Source organism: Desmodus rotundus, chromosome X (assembly GCF_022682495.2).
Source record: "Desmodus rotundus isolate HL8 chromosome X, HLdesRot8A.1, whole genome shotgun sequence".
NCBI lineage: Eukaryota > Metazoa > Chordata > Mammalia > Chiroptera > Phyllostomidae > Desmodus > Desmodus rotundus.
This window is the reverse complement of record NC_071400.1, coordinates 67710378-67723906: the sequence shown is the minus strand read 5'-3', so window position 1 is coordinate 67723906 and position 13529 is coordinate 67710378. Positions and strand designations below refer to the sequence as shown.

At 39.0% G+C, this 13529-nt stretch overlaps 1 protein-coding gene and 1 pseudogene across 1 annotated transcript in view; one reads left to right on the top strand and one right to left on the bottom strand.

Annotated features, from left to right (window-relative positions):
* SLC9A7 (solute carrier family 9 member A7) overlaps positions 1 to 13529 on the bottom strand; it is a 171683-nt gene that overhangs the window by 118661 nt on the left and 39493 nt on the right. The window lies entirely within an intron of this gene.
* Positions 8629 to 10178, top strand: LOC112322383 (adenylate kinase 2, mitochondrial pseudogene; annotated as a pseudogene).

Here is a 13529-nt window from a genome sequence, read left to right as displayed (position 1 = left end):
TCTTTTTTTCTTTATTTTTTTATTTTTTATTCCTTCTTCCTTTCTTTCCTCCTTTCCTTTTTTATCCTTCCTTCCTTCCTTCCTTCCTTCCTTCCTTCCTTCCTTCCTTCCTTTCTTTTTTAAATTTCTTCTTCCTTCCTTCCCTTTTGGTTTTCTTTTTATTATTATTCCCACAAGTAAGACGATAAAACCTGGAGCTGTGAAAGGACCAGAGTTAGACCCAAAGAGGGGTCATCCCAACAACTCAGACAGTGAGACAAATTTCACTGTGCTACTCCAGAGAACTTGCAAGTTATTGTATATTTGTATTATTATTTTTTCATTATTTTTACATGTTTTATAAGTGTTTTTATTTCTCTTCTTTCTGTTTAGTCTTCTTTGCTTGGTTTGTTAAATTGCATTGTTTGACTGGTTTCCCTTGTTCTCTCTTTCAAAGTGTATTTTTAATTTTTCGTCTTTCACTTCACTTGTGTTCCAATAGCACACTAATCTAGGTCCTGTAGTTCCTGTTCTTGTTATTCACATAGACTCTATCATATGATTGTTGCTCCATTACTATTATAAATAATTGCGGTTCCATACAATTGTAAATACTATACAGCACCCCTCTCAGACCTCTTTTCACTTCACTATTTCCGGAACTTCAATGCTGTTGTGGTTAACTCTATTCTCTCACACATTACACCTATTTTTTATCCTTTACTCTCACTTTACCTCATAATCTGACCTCCCACAGGCTCACTGCTTTGTAGATCCAACACACAATCATTCTCCCCTCCTAAGAAGAGTCTTATATCTTTTCCACCCTTTCTAAAAAGTGGCTACTTGGGTGAAATATCACAGTTAACACTATACATATGCAAAGGATTTCCCATCTCTTCTATACAGGTTGGTACTTTAAATACCATAGAATATATTCCTGCTGTATTAAACCATTTTGCCTTCCCCCTCCAACTGAACACAAACAAACAATGGGAAGACAAAGAAAAAATCCCCAAATGAAAGGAAAGGAGGAAGCCTTAGAAAGAAAGCTAAATGAAATAGAGGCAAGTCAACTATCAGGTACTGAGTTCAAAGCAATGATTATCAGGAAGTTCAATGAGCTCACAAAGAATTACCAAAAACTACAGGGAAACTACAATGAATTCACTGCAAACTATATCAACATGAAAAAGGAAATAGAAACTATCAACAAGGGCCAAGAGGAAATGAAGAATACAATTTCTAAACTGAAGAACACAGTAGAAGGAATCAAAAGCAGGCTCGATGAAGCAGAGGATCACATCAGTGAGCTTGAAGAAAAGGTAGAATGTAACACCCAGAAAGAGCAAGAAAAGGAAAAGAGACTCAGAAAGAATGAAGACAGGATAAGAGAAATGCAGGACAACATGAAACGTAATAATATCCGTATAATAGGGATATCAGAAGGAGAAGAAGAAGAGCAAGGGATAGAAAACCTGTTTGAAAAAGTAATGATGGAAAATTTCCCTAATCTAAGGAGAGAAAAAGTCACCCAAATCCAGGAAACACAGAGAGTCCCAACCAAGAGGAACCCAAAGAGGCCCACTTCAAGACACATCAAAATTAAAATGGCAAAATTCCAAGACAAAGAGAGCATCCTAAAGGCACAAGGGAAAAACAGGAAGTAACATACAAGGGAGCACTGATAAGACTAGCAGCTGACTTCTCAATGGGAACACTCCAAACCAGAAGGGAATGACAAGAAATATTCCAAGTAGAGAAAACCAGAGGCCTGCAACCAAGACGGCTTTATCCAGCAAGGCTCTCAATTAAATTAGAAGGCCAAATAAGGAGTTTCCAAGACAAAAGAAGTCTAAAAGAATACACTTCCACCAAACCAGCTCTGCAAGAGATGCTAAAGGGTCTCCTTTAAGAACAGGAAGAAAAACAGTGAGAGACAGAGGAACACAGGTACAAAAATATGACAATTAATAAGTACCTTTCAATAATAACATTAAATGTAAATGGATTAAGTGCCCCAATCAAAAGACATAGAATAGCAGGATGGATAAGAAAGCATGACCCACACATATGCTGCCTACAAGAGACCCACCTCAGAACAAAAGACCTACACAGACTGAAAGTGAAGGGCTGGAAACAAATTTTCCAAGCAAATGGACAGGAAAAGAAAGCAGGGGTAGCAGTACTCATATCAGACAAAATAGACTTCAAAAAAAAGAGCCATTAAAAGAGACCCAGAAGGTCATTTCATAATACTCAAGGGAAGAATCCACCAATAAGACATAAACATTGTAAATATATATGCACCCAAAATAGGAGCACCCAAATACATAAAGAAAATCTTGGAGGACTTCAGGAAAGATACTGACAGCAACACAATAATATTAAGGGATTTTAACACCCCACTGTCAAAAATGGACAGATCTTCCAAACAAAACATCAACAAAGATATTGTGGCATTGAACAAGGCCCTAGATCAAATGGACTTAACCGCTATATAGAGAGCCTTTCATCCCAAAGAAGCAAAATACACATTCGTTTCAAAGGCACATGGGACATTTTCAAAGTTAGACCACATGATAGGACATAAAACAAGCTTCAACAAATTCAACAAAATTGAAATCATATCAAGCATTTTTTCCAACCACAAGGGACTGAAACTAGAAACAGACCTCAAGGAAAAAACCTAAAAACATTCAAACTCATGGAGATTGAACAGCATGCTATTAAACAATGAATGGATCAAGAATGAGATTAAGGAAGAAATCAAAAAGCTTCTGGAAACAAATGAATATGAACTCAAAACAATCCAAAATTTATGGGACTCAGTGAAGATAGTCCTGAGAGGGAAGTTCATAGCAATACAGGCCTACCTAAAAAAGACACAAACATTTCAAATAAACAATCTAACCCTACACCTACAAGAACTCGAGGAACAACAACATAGACAACCCAGAGCAAGTAGAAGGAAGGAAGTAACCAAGATCAGACCAGAATTACATGACATAGAGACTAAAAGCACAATTCTAAGAATCAATAAATCCAGGAGCTGGTTCTTTGAAAAGATAAACAAAATCGATAGGCCTTTAAGCAGACTCGTCAAGAAAAAAAGACAGAGGACCCAAATAAGCACAATGAGAAATGAAAGAGAAGAGATTACAACTAATACCACAGAAATATAAATTATTGTAAGAAATTACTGTATGCCACAGGAACTACTATAAAGGACACATGGACAAAATCAAGGGGGAGGGTGGAAGTGGGGAGGGACGGAGGTTTGGATGGGATGGGGTGGAGGGATGGGGAGAAAAGCCACACAACTGTAATTGAATAACAATAAAAAATTAAAATTAAAAAAAAGAAATTACTATATGCCAAGAAATGTGAAAACCTAGATGAGATGTACAAATTTCTAGAAAAATATAACCTTCCAAAACTCAATGAAGAAGCAGCAGAAAGCCTGAACAGACCAATAACATGTGATGAAATTGAAATAGTAATCAAAAAGCTTCCAACACACAAAAGCCATGGACCAGATGGTTTCACAGGAGAATTCTACAAAGCATTTAAGGAAGGGCTAATCCCTATCCTTCACAGATTATTCCAAAAAATTCAAGAAGGTGGAAGACTCCCAAACTCTTTTTATGAAGCCAGCATCATCCTAATCCCAAAACCAGACAAAGACACAACAAAGAAAGAAAACTTCAGGCCAATATCGCTGATGAACATAGATACTAAAATCCTCAACAAAATATTGGCAAACCACATCCAGCAATACATTAAAAAGATCATACACCATGATCAAGTGGGATTCATACCAGGGATGCGAGGATGGTACAATATTAGCAAATTAATAAACATGATACATCACATAAACAAAACAAAAGGTAAAAATCACATGATCATATCCATAGATGCAGAAAAAGCATTTGATAGGTACAGCACCCATTCATGATAAAAAACACTTAGCAAAGTGGGCACAGAGGGAGCATTCCTCAACATAATAAAGGCCATATATGAGAGACCTACAGCCAACATCATACTCAATGGGCGAAAACTTAGAGCTTTCCCACTAAGATCAGGAACAAGACAAGGATGCCCTCTCTCACCACTCCTATTCAACATAGTGTTGGAAGTCCTAGCCCCAGCAATCAGACAAGAAAAAGAAATAAAAGGCATCCAAACTGGAAAGGAGGAAGCAAAACTGTCATTGTTTCCAGATGACATGATAGTGTACATAGAAAATCCTATAGACTCCACCAAAAAACCACTCGACCTAATAAGTGAATTTGACAAAACAGCAGGATACAAAGTCAATACTCAGAAATCAAAGGCATTTTTGTACACCAACAATGAAATATCAGGAACAGAAATCAGGGGAAAAAATCCCATTTGATATAGCAACAAGAAAAATAAAGTACCTAGTAATAAACTTAACCAAGGAGGTAAAAGACCTGTACTCAGAAAACTACACAAAACTGAAGAAAGAAATTAAGGAAGACACAAACAAATGGAACCATGTACCATGCTCATGGATTGAAAGAATTAACATCATCAAAATGTCCATACTACCTAAAGCAATTTATAGATTCAATGCAATCCCTATTAAAGTGCCGATGACATATTTCACAGGGGAGGTGAGAGGGGATAATGAGGGGAAGGGTTTTCAGGAACTACTATGAGGGACACATGGACAAAACCGGGGTGGGGGATGGAAGCAAGGGTGTGAGGTGGGTTTTTCTGTTGTGGGGAAGGGAGTGGTTGGGGGAAAATGCAGACAACTGTAATTGAACAAAAAAAATTATTTAAAAAAATAATAAAATTGCCCTAATATTTCTTTTGGCAATTTCTATTATGTTTGGGTAATAAAGTGTTAAAGTCATTAAGAAAAAATATGTTCAAGGAAGTCTAAGCAGTGCTTTTCTTAAATATCCTAACAAACACTGAAGTAGGGTCATCCAAAATCTTCATTCTCCTTAGAAACATACTTTATTTATCCAACTGATTAAAATGACTTAAATTAAAAATATACAGTTAGAACATCATTGAACACAATAATAAAACCAACAGAAAAAAAAAAGCCATAATCAACCAAAAAAATTACCTGAAGAAAACCACACAAAATTAGCTTAAAATTTTGCACTTTTGAAGCACAAAACAAGAGCAAAATGGGAAACATGAGACTAAACATGAGTTTCCTATTCTAGCTTAAGGCTTGATACATAAAAATCCTATTTTGTTGTTTCTGTGCTCTAAGAATCGGTGGCAGGGTTATTGTGGAAATTAGGAAGGGAACCACTCAGATCAACAATAACCTTAACATTTTTCTACAAAATGCCAAGGCATTCCACATATAAGTAGCCCTCAGAGAATACTGAAGACATAATGTTAGTTTGATTCTATAAGGACAATTCTGGGGGTGGAATAATGAAGTACAACATAATATGGTCCAATCAGTCATTACCTGATTTTTCTGACTGAAATTTTGTTTTACTTTTTTAACGATAATTTATTGATTATGCTATTACAGTCATCCCATTTTCTTTCTCCCCTTCATTCCCCTCCGCCTTGCATCCCCTTACCCACCAGCATTCGCCCACCATAGTTCATGTCCATGAGTCGTACATATAAGTTATTTGACCTCTCCATTTCCTATCCTGTTCTTAACCTCCCCATCTATTTTATACACACCAATAATTCTTCTTATTCCCTGTACATTTTCCCCCACTTTCCACCTGCCTCCTTCCCTGATAACCCTCCATGTGATCTCCATTTCTGTGATTCTTTTCCTGTTCTAGCTGTTTGCTTAGTTTTTTTTTTTTAAGGTTCAGTTGTTGATAGCTGTGAGTCTGTTGTCATTTTACTCTTCATAGTTTTGATCCTCTTCTTTTTCTTAGATAAGTCCCTTTAACATTTCATATAATAAGGGCTTGGTAATGATATACTCCTTTAACTTGACCTTATCTGGGAAGCACTTTATCTGCCCTTCCATTCTAAATGATAGCTTTGCTGGGCAGAGCAATTTTGGATGGAGGTCCTGGCCTTTCATGACTTCAAATACTTCTTTCCAGACTATTCTTGCCTGCAAGGTTTCTTTTGAGAAATCAGCTGATAGTCTTATGGGAACTCCTTTGTAGGTAACTCTCTGCTTTTCTCTTGCTGCTTTTAAGTCTTTTCCTTATCTTTAATCTTGGCTAATGTAATTATGATGTGCCTTGTTGTGTGTTTCCTTGGGTCTCTTGGAGCTTCCTGATTTCCTGGAAGTCTACTTCCTTTGCCAGATTGGGCAAGTTCTCCTTCACTATTTTTTCAAATAAGTTTTCAATTCCCTGCTCTTCCCCTTCTCCTTCTGGCACCCCTATGATTTGGATGTTGGAACGTTTAAAGTTGTCCTGGAGGTTCCTAAGCCTCTTCTCATTTTTTTGAATTGTTTCTTCATTCTATTCTGGTTGAATATTTATTTCTTCCTTCTGGTCCAAATCCTTGATTTGAGTCCCGGTTTCCTTCCCTTCAATGTTGGTTCCCTGTACATTTTCCTCTATTTCACTTTGCATAGCCTTCACTTTTTCCTCTATTTTGCGACCATACTCAACCATTTCTGTGAGCACCCTGATTACCAGTGTTTTGAATTCTGCATCTGATAGGTTGGCTCTTTGTCACTTAGTTGTTTGTCTGGAGTTCTGATCTGTTCTTTCATTTGGGCAATATTTCTTTGTCTTGGCATGCCTGTTATGTTGTAAGGGATGAAGCCTTAGGTGTTACCCAGGGTGGAGCACCCCACATTGCTGTGTTGTGGCACTGTCTATAGTGGAGGGGTCAGAGAGGGAACAATGCCACTTGCTCAACAATCAGCCAGCTTTCAGTCTCTTCCCCCACTACCAAAAGGAAATTGGGCCCATCTGGTGCCAACTCCCAGGTTGGTGCATTTGTGTATGTTCTAGGACCCCATGGGTCTCTCCAGTGAACTCTCCTGTGAAGCTGGGAGTTTCTCCCACCACTGAAAACTCCACAGATTTTTACTACCAGAAGTTTTGACGCTTTCTTTTCCTGTGCTGAAACCCTGGGTTGCGTGCTCTGTCTTGCTCCCCAGTTATTCCTCCTGATTTATCTTCACGCAAATGTGGGACTACCAGCCTCTGTCTCCCCAGCCCGGTGTGCCCACTGCCACCTTGCTGAGCATCCTCTCTGCCCAGGCTGCCCATCTCTGCTCCTCCTACCAGTCTGAGTGATTGTTTCTTCTTTAACTCCCTGATTGTCGGACTTCCATACAATTCAATTTTCTGGAAGTTCTGGTTGTTTTTATTTTTAAATTTGTTGTTGTCCTTCTTTTAGTTGTGAGAGGAGGCAAAGTGTATCTACCTACACCTCCATCTTGGCCAGAACTCTGACTGAAATTATATTTGAAGAATTAATAATATATTCTTTAAGAACATTTCTTTCTCAAATACCAAAATTTTCAGCTGGGCTTCTAACAGGAGCCAGATAAATAACCAATGTGACTAAGGTCATTAATGAGGACCTCCATAAGCTGGCAATTTCATAACTCTATAAACTACAGTTCCAGTTGTGTTCATTATAAAGTTATTTGTTATAAACAATCAAAGATCCTGATATGTAAATTCTTGCCTGCCAAAGGGAAGTTCTAAAATCACAAACAAGAGTTTCTTTAGAAAGCACATGAGCAATTAACTTGATTCAAGCACAAAAATGTGGTACCACTGAGTGGGCACCTCATCACCCCCATATCTTGGCCTTTCCCAGTCCTGTCAACTGTGTTGATTACCTTTGTGATCCAATTAGAAGATAAAATTTAACTTTGAGTTGATTGTACAAAATTCTAGGAAATAATTTTTGTCCCTAATAGAGTTTAATATAATAGTCTGCTTAAATTCAACAGCTCTAATAGATGAGGCTCTTTCCACATCTAAGATTGAGTCATTAATGAGACTTCCCAGAGACTTTATTAACAATTCTCTCGAATGGTAGAGAATACACAAGATGTGTCTCCACCTTACCAATCTAATCATACAGAGAAGAGTATAACTTTCAAAGATGCAATAGTTCATTTCAGTCACACTAACCTGGATAGAACTAAAAACTTCAAGAGAATAAGAGGCTGAGGGAAATGGCACACCCCTCAGCCTCTAGTTTTTCTGGCTTCCAAAACTAGGAGCAAATTATTCTCTTTTTAAAAATTCATCCAGCCCTGGCTGGTGTGGATCAGTGGATTGAGTGCAAGCCTGAGAACCAAAGGGTTCCCAGTTAGGGCATATGCCTGGGTTGTGAGCCAGGTCCCCAGTAAGGTGTGCACAAGAGGCAACCACACATTGATGTTTCTCTCCCTCTCTTTCTCCCTCCCTTCCCCTCTGTCCAAAAATAAATAAATAAAATCTTTAAAGACATTCATTCATTAAGTTTCCAAGGTGTAAGTAAGTTTCCTTTGAAATTCAGTTTTCATAGAGACATCTTCAGATGCTGCACAGTTTTAAATTAGTATAATTATCACAACACAGCCTGGCTTCTGAAGTAAAGGCCAAGGACTGAGAAATGACCTTCCCTCCATGCTTCCCCACCAGCCCACCAAAGACTATGGAAACTCTCATACAACCAATCTTTGAGCAAGCATGACCCAAGCAATCAAGGACCATGACTTTATGGACTTTACAGTCCAGTGCAGGTAAGGAAGAGTAGCTACAAATAAGTAAACAAAAAAGAAGAGATGATTATACTCATATATTGTTGTAAATGCAGTTAGTGAAGGCAGTTGGTAACATTCATCAGCAAGAAGCACTTTTTTACACCTGCTTCCCACATCCTCAACCAACATATAACTTCATAGTCTGAACTATTCATCATACAAACACTAGAATAAACATGGGTTTCCTATCGTAGTCTAAGTGTTGATAAACCAAAAATCTATTTTGATGATCCTGTGCTTTAAGAAAAACTTTTCCTTAGTTTTTTTGTTGTTGTTGTGGGGACTGGATACCAGGGACAACAATAGCTTTAATTTTACTTTGCCTCAAAATGCAAGTGTTCCACACATAAGTAGCCTATGTGTGAGATTCAAAATAAACAAAAAGCCTTAACTTAGAGTTTCATTATGTTTTAGAATTTTCACTGCCTTAATTTCTAACCATTTGTCCTCCTAATAAGGGGAAAATACCCATTTGCTTATAGCTTTTGTAAATATAAATGCAGTGATCTATGGCTTTTTGAAAAAACACAGTTTCTGTTACAATGTTTGTTAATCTAACTAAAAGAGTTATTCGCAGAAAAATGGAGCACAATAGAGAGTTTTTCCTGTACAAGAACTGTTTCCTCCCCAAACCATACTTACTTGAATTACTCTAAGATTTGTAAAAACTAAACTTCAGTGAAGCAAGGAAAGAGTTTTATCAACCCCATTTATGATGTTTAATTTAAGTAATACACATAAAGAAGTGCATTATTTAAGAAAGTAATCAAATAAGATGCGAATGGTGGTGAGAAGGCTCAGGGACTGTGGCTCCTAATGTGCCTACAGGTGAACCTGCTCCAGAGAGTCCTAAAGGCATCCCAGCCAAGCTGCTAGGGCTGCCCAAGGGTACCCAGGCACCTAAATTAGCCAAACATTTATGCCTGACATCTGGCTATTGGGGAAAGTCTGAGGGCCATGGTGGCTTCTGGCTCAGAGCTGGGAAAAAAGCTGACAGCAATTATGGATGCTGGGAAACTGGTGAGCAATGAAGTAGTAGTGGAACTTATGGAGAAAAATTTGGACACCCCTCCATGCAAAGATGTTTTTCTTCTAGATAGCTGCCCTTAGACTGTGAGCCAGGCAGAAATGCTTGACGACCTCATGGAGAAGAAGATAGAGAGGCTTGATCCTGCCATTGAATTCTGCATCCCAGACTCTCTGCTAATCCAGAGAATCACAGGAAGGCTGATTCACCCCCTGAGGGCTGTTCCTACCATGAGGAATTCAACCCTCAAAGGAACCCAGGAAAGATGACATCACTGGGGAACTCTTGGTCCACCTATCAGATGATAATGAGAAGACCTTGAAAATCTGCCTGGAGACCTACCATACTCAGACTACCCTGCTGGTGGAGTACTACAGGAAAAAGGGGATTCACTCTGCCACTGATGCATCCCAGATCACTGATACTGTGTTTGCAAGGATCCTACCAATCTTCTCCAAAGTGAAATCCTAGTAACAGAAGGCCAGGTGAGACTACACCACTGCTCATCACCCTGCGGCATGACCCCTGCTCGAAGGTGCTGGGCACAGGGGAGGGATGGTCAAGGTAAGGATGGAGAGTGAAGAGTGTTGAGGGGCTCAAGAAAAATATTGGAAGAACAGTAGTGTTGTAGTGAAGCAATTTCTTTTACATACAGGAATGTTAAAAAGTATGGATAATTAATTTTTTAAAAACTGATTGAAGGGTATAAGTAGAAATAAGGAAGTACAGTACTATTTCTAAGAAATTAAGTTTTCATTTATTCTGGATTAGTGACAATAATTTTTTTTAAATTTTTAAAATGTTGTTCAATGACAGGTGTCCCTCCCTCTCCCATATTTAACCCTCCCCCCCTCCGCCATTTTCCTTGTCCATGGTCCTTTATACATGTTTCTTGACTTCAGCCTTCACACTTTTCCCCCCATTATTCCTTCCCATTTCCCCTCTGGTTACTGTCAGTTTGTTCTTTATTTCCAAGTCTCTGGTTCTATTTTGCGTGCTTGTTTGTTTTGTTGATTAGGTTCCACTTATAGATGAAATCATATGGTATTTGTCTTTCACCACCTGGCTTATTTCACTTAGCATAATGTTCTCCAGTTCCACCCATGCTGTCGCCAAGGGTAGGAGCTCCTTCTTTCTTTCTGCTGCATAGTTAAAGCCAGGGCCCTGAGTCCTCAGCTTTTATCTCAGAACCTCATGGGTTGCCAGGCCAGGAATGTAGGAAATCAAACTGTTGTCCTATAGTTTGGGACAGTGAGAGTTTGACTACTGACCCACACCATGAGATTAAAAAATCAACTCCACATCTGAAAGAGATACAGGGTGTGCTCATGGGGGCAGTGGCTCAGCACATCAAGTTTACAGGTGTCATAGGGAGAATGAGGCAGGCTGGTCTCACTCCCTTCCTGACTTACCATTGATTTACTAGCCCACCTGTTCTCATGGATAAGCACTTAGCAACCACTCAATGTGTGCCACAGTCCTATGCTCTTGCCTTCTTTCATCAATGATGTGTGAAGGGACCCTTTAAATAAATGAGCAGGTGGCCTAAGCAACATCACCCAAAGATTGTCCTTCCTGTCATCAAATCATGTGACTGGTATTACTTGACAGCACTGTGCTGTATTTTCAATGAGGTGCTTTTAACTGACCAAATGCTACTTTGTTTGGCCCTTAAATCAATAAAGTAGGTAAAAGTTTGGAGAGAGGGGGTGGGGAGTGGAGAACAGGAGAGGGGAGGGGAGCACAGAAGATAGATATGAAGGCTGATTCACAACTATGTATACCAATGAAACCATTAAAAATGATGTTAAGTAGGTGGTTTGAGAGCTCCAAAACTTTGGAAAAATTATTCCTTCTTTGTGAAATGCAGGTCATGGTAACAATGAGGATGCAATTTACTAGATGCCATACAAGGATTCTGTTGTGGGTTCAAAGCAGAGTTGTAGGGGAAAGCTCCAGAAGATTCTTCCTTCATAAGCAGGTATCTTTCTGTCGTGTTAGGCCACTGCATGGAAACATGTCACTGACAGCTTCAGTCACAGAATGCTTCATTCAGTACAAAATATGGCAATGAAAATACCAACAACTTGATTGATATATTTCAGCAACCTCTGCTCAGCCAGCAGTGTGAGGAAGTTGGAGGGCTGTGATAAAACTTCAGGCTGCTTGCTGACAATGTCAACCTAGAAACCAAGTCACTGCTTTCTGGCAAAGACTAAAAATCATAATGAAAAAGCTACATTTTCTCTACCCACCTAGCAAAAACAAAAAAAAAAAAGCTGAGTAAATACAAAAATCACCACCACACATAACTGGTGGTCTTGATGATGTAAGAAGTAATGTAATAATTTTTTTAATAATACCGTTTGCTTTCTTTGCTATGATTAAAACGCGAGGGTAGAAAGCCCATGTTTTAACAATGAGATTTCTTCCCAGAAAAGGCAAAAAAACTACAACAAAAGCAATGTCTGAATCCCTAAGCAAGCCTCAAGTGCACACCTATTGCTCAGGCCTTGCTTGGGTTTTCTCCCAAAGTAAACTCATTCACTCCCTTATGAAGAGGCAAAGCAGGAGACTGCTGGAGCATTAAAGCTGCAAGCCCTGCAATGGATGCTAAGAGAAAAGGAAAGATACACCTTCTGATCCTAAGAATTTTGAGGAAGAGGCTGTCTCAGTAGCAAAGGGGTCAAATAGATGTTCAGTGAGGCCCTACAACTGTAGCACAGGCCTTTCCTGGTAGTAGGACAGGGGTACAAGCCATCCTCACTTACATACTATGTAAGGAGTCTGTGCTCTCTAGAAACTGCCCAATGACCTAACCCTGTGCAGCTCTAACCTGCGTGAGCATTCTCACTCAGTTATCAACAATAACATTTCAAAAAACTATTAATTCCACTCATTTCCTACGAGGAAGAATGTGAAAAAGAAGCTAGAGGAATCGTAAGGGTTCATGGCAGGGATTCTGGAGTCACATTGCCTGAGTTCAAGCTAGACGACCTTGAACAAGTTATTTTACTTCTTTGTGCCACAATTTTCTTATCGATAAAGTATAAAAGGTATTGAGTTATTAGGAATTAAATGACTTAATATTTATAAAGTGTCCAGAATAGTGCTCGGCAAATATCACATTCTGTTTATAAGTTATTTTTAAATTTAAAAAATTAAAATGTTTATACACTAGAAAGAGCCCCTGACACCATTCAGACCTCTGATAAGAGCTATAGTTAGAGTGTTATTCTCCCTCCCGCCCCAGACAATTTGCCTGAACTTCTAATAGGAGTCTCAGTGCTTGTCATGGGTACAGATGTTCACCATTCTCACCTTCTCATTGCTATAACCCCAATTCAGGTCTCCATCATCCTCAATACAACCGCTCTGAAGACATCTCCCCACCTCGTACTGTTAACTTTTTTTTTAAGATTTTATTTATTTACTTTTAGAGAGAGGAGAAGGGAGGAAGAAAGAGGAGAGAAGCATCAGTGTGTGAGAGATATTAGTTGCTTCTCACAAGGCCCCATACTGGGGACCTGGCCTGCAACCCAGGCATATGCCCTGATGGGAAATTGAACAGGCAGCCTTTCAGTTCACAGGCCAGCACTCAATCCACTGAGCCACACCACCCAGGGCTCATACTGCTAACCTTTCATTCAAGGCATCAGTGCAGCAGCACAGCTGCAGTGGTGGATTGAAGCCAACAAAAAGATTTCCAGGATCTAAACAGGTTTTCAGTTAATACATTTGCTTAGCTTTAGAGAATAATACAGAATAGGAAATACATAAGGGACAGAAGCTCCATGTCCATGGGAGACCCAGTAGCCACCC